Genomic DNA, 4,379 nt, shown 5'->3' with positions numbered 1-4,379 from the left:
TGCCACGAACCGGTACTAATGCCTCAACCCTATTAGTACCGGTTCGTGGCACGAACCGGTACTAAAGGTTGCCACGAACCGGTACTAATGGGCATCGCACACTTTAGTCCCGGTTCGTGGCACCCATCCGGACTAAAGGTTCCATTTGAACCGGGAGTAATGCCTGTACGGTGCATTAGTCCCAGTTCGTAATGCAACCGGTACTAATGCTCTTTTCTGGCCGAACCAAAGCCCCTTTTTCTACTAGTGACTCCACATTATAGGATAAAAAACTACTATATGTGAATATTCTGTCTTGCATATACAGTTTAAAAAATTGTGCATGTGCAGCCACGGTCGCGTGTTTATAGGTGGATGTCAAAACTGAGAGGAAAATCCAACAAAAGCGCCAAGAAAGTAAAAAAAAACTCAGTTTACAAAATGCTAGAAAATGTTTCCAGAAAAAAAGAAACATTAGAAAACTTTGCTAGCTTAGTGATATTAACGCTGAGAAGGGACGAGGGAGCACCATCGACCTCGACCTAAAACCCCAACAGCTTTTGTGATTAAGCAATATTACCACATGGAATAACGTAAGAATAAAAAAGAATGGGAAGAAAATGAGGAGTGGATGTAATGATACAACTTAGAAAACCTCATTATTGTTACTAGTACTAGTAAGCGTGCACGTGCAACGCACGTATAATCATAGAAAGAAATTTCCCCAGTTATCTTACTTAGGAAACAATTATTTCAAATCTTAATTTCTATGAAATTATGCCTTTGCAGATATAGTTTTGCAAATGGACTTCTCAACCCACGATTAACCTCACAAAGATGCATCACCATGTATCACAATCTATAGATACAACTGGTGCTACCATGACTGTGTAACCACAACAATCTTTTCATACATTCAGTGTAGAAATTAATAAGAAAAAGATACATTAACAAAAGTAATATGATAACAAAATAGAAGAACTGGAAGTAGCGTTCAACATGGTATACACACATTGTGCAAAACTGGGCTAAGATGATAGTGTAACAATCTTGTACACACATTGTGCACCTCTACTCATTGTCATGCTCAAGCCTGGAATGAAATTTAATAACTCAATTCATCCACAGAAAAAAAATTATATCCTTGACCACAAAGCGTCACTAATAATATAGTTCATAAAAATATACAAATAAGTTGAACGATGAGTGTTTTTGTCTATTATCAGACTTTTGTATTTTTGAAACCCACATACGATAGGTGTTTACTTTGATCTGTAAGAATTATCACTCCCTCAATGACTTGAACTTAAGTCGTGTCATCCCTTCAGTGAAGCTTTGTAGTTTTCGATGAGAAAATCGAAAGCCACAAGCTTCAGTGAATCCTTAAGTTCTGATAAAATAATATAAGTAGTTGGATAATAAAAATGAAAGGATCATCATGGTCAATGTACATCACGAAGCTCCATGTAAAACAAGCATTGACATGCATGCATATCTAGCAGCATGCCCATGCTGAATGAGTCAATATTGGGTTCTAGCTTAGTGTTGCCGCCATCACTGTAGATCAATTACAAGGAACGTGCTACTAATATTAAACTTACAAAAAAATCATTGCATATTACTATCGAAGATGAGACTATGACACGTTCTACTAAAACACAACTTTTGTGCCCTCTTGTGATTCTACTTTGCTTCATTGCGATCCTTGCAAAAACAAGATTGATACAAGTTAATCCAAGATTCTACTCATGGATAACTGCCCCTTCTTAGGTGAGTGGATCAGGGTGCAAAATAAAATAAAATGCAATGAATATTTCATGTCATATGCTATTGGAAGTTACTAACATAGCAATAGTTAGCAAAGCAAAGCATTAAAATAGCAAAGCAAAGAATGAAATAGCTCATGTAGATGTGTTTATGTTCCCTACCTGTATCAAGCAATACATTTGGCAAAATTGTGCCTTGTGCCATGACCACATTGGACAAAAGCTAATTAAATAGATCATATGAAAACAGTAACATGTCACTTGTCTTTTGCATCAACATCTGAAGGTTGCCATAAAATGCCAATCAATCCAAAACAGTGCCTTGCATGCATATTCGGCAGAGCATTAACCCTGTATCTCCATACAAATCAAGCAAGCCCGATGTAAGAAAAAATTTATCCAACTCAACATTCGACTCAATTATAATATACTATCATCGACTCAACTTGCTTCCATAATAATATAAATTGTTACCATCATTTGTGTCGAATAATTTGTGTCTGCTTGTGTTGTGAATAGGCAGATGGAAGCAAACTCCTATCTCCTTGGAATATAATGAAATTTTTGTTCTGTTGTAAGCACATGTTGCTTCCGTTATGGGATATGCTTCCACGACAATGAACCATTGCTTCAATTATATCGAGAATTTGCTTCCATGGTGACAATGAAGGGCTGGGCAAAATATGCAACTGGTAATTACATATGTCCTCATTTTTAAAAATTATTAAGAAATAAAAATTGCTATCACAACAACATTATTTTCCACCCGTCTAGTTAGCGTCGCAAGCACGCTGACTGGACTATCTCACATGCACGCGAGCTCGCCGTCATCAATAAGACCACCACATCTTGGTGGTAGCGTACTCGACATCTTTACAATGCATCAGGTTGTAGGCAGAGAAACCTGCATAGTAAAATCATCAATGGGAAACAATGAAGTGCTCACACAGGCAATGGTTGTGTCAAAAATTCACTCCAGGAAGCAACACTGGCAGCGACTAAAGCACATGTCGGTAGTGGGTGAAGCAAAAAAGTTGTGATAAATAAAAAAGTAGGAAGCAAGGCTAATACGAAGCAATGGTTTGACACTGCAACTGATTAGATTTCAGAAATCTGCATGCTTGCCGAGATGGGTGTAAGATTCTAATGTCCGCGATCACATTAGATCTCTGTATTAGAAGCATATGTTAGATATCATGGGAGCATGGTTAATGAGAAGCGCTAATTTGGTGCTAATGTAACATATATTAGACACATCCGAAGCATACGTATTTGAGTTTACAAACATCTTTTTGCCACACAGCATATGTACATTAGATGCAGTACAACTGATTAGATGCATACCTGAATGAAGGATTAAAATTAGAAGAAAAACAGAATTTCCAACATTAATCAATCCAAATGAGAGAATGTTACCCTTATAGGGGAGGATTCAATGCGAGATCTGTACTGGACTGTGTCACTTTCGCCGCTTCTTTTCTCTTCTTTTCTCCTAACCTTGCTCCCGATGGACATGTAGTACAACAGCAGCAACAAGATTATCAGGCCCGTCTCATCTGATCATCTCTCACGTAGCACTACTTACAAACTGGATTGGGCTAAAAAAAAGCCTTACAAACTGGATTGGACTAAAAAACTTACAAACTGGATCAACGCCTAGCAGCAAGGCACATCACACGCAGCAATAGGACCAGCGCATGTGCCACCTAAGAGCGTCTTTGGGATGTCCATGCAGGAGAGAACATCATGGGTGGCACATAGGACACCAACACGGGAGAGGAACAGGAAGGCAAGGGGGGTTCTGAGCTTGTTCCATGGATAATGGCAGGCGCAACCACCAGAGGGATGCCACACCGGCGCGGTGAATCTCACGGCCGCAGTGGAACTGGAAGATCGCTGAAGGAGAGAACCGGATCAGCGAGGGGCGTGGTTAGCTCGGCAATGGAGCTGTGGCGGCCTCGCGGAGGCAGTCAACATGGGGGTGAGAGTCAGGTGGGACGGTGGATGTGGGATTAATTGCGGGATTTATGGGGGGACCCGGGAAGAAATCAGGCTCATTTGGAAACCGAATGATGGATTTTGGAAGCAAATCAGCCGTGACATTAAAAGCTGATTGAAGTCCCTCAATTAGTCTGCCGAATCATCTGGTGGAGTACGGTCAGTCTACGTGAACTGCTAGGCGCACACCAGATCTCTAATAAATTAATGATGGTTGTTAGATTGGGTCACGTGGGCTTCATCGTGTGGTGGTGATGTGTCCGTGGACGTTTCGCGGGGTGCACGTAAGAAAGTTTTTGTTTGATTGTTTAATAGTAGTGGAGATCATCTCTCACGTAGCACTACTTACAAACTGGATTGGGCTAAAAAAAAGCCTTACAAACTAGATTGGACTAAAAAACTTACAAACTGGATCAACGCCTAGCAGCAAGGCACATCACACGCAGCAATAGGACCAGCACATGTGCCACCTAAGAGTGTCTTTGGGATGTCCATGCAGGAGAGAACATCATGGGTGGCACATAGGACACCAACACGGGAGAGGAACAGGAAGGCAAGGGGGTGTGACGCCCCCGATTCAATCGTACACTAATCATGCACGCAAATGTGTACGATCAAGATCAGGGACTCACGGGA

This window comes from Triticum dicoccoides, chromosome 6A (genome assembly GCF_002162155.2).
Source record: "Triticum dicoccoides isolate Atlit2015 ecotype Zavitan chromosome 6A, WEW_v2.0, whole genome shotgun sequence".
Lineage (NCBI taxonomy): Eukaryota > Viridiplantae > Streptophyta > Magnoliopsida > Poales > Poaceae > Triticum > Triticum dicoccoides.
This window is presented reverse-complemented; position numbering follows the sequence as displayed.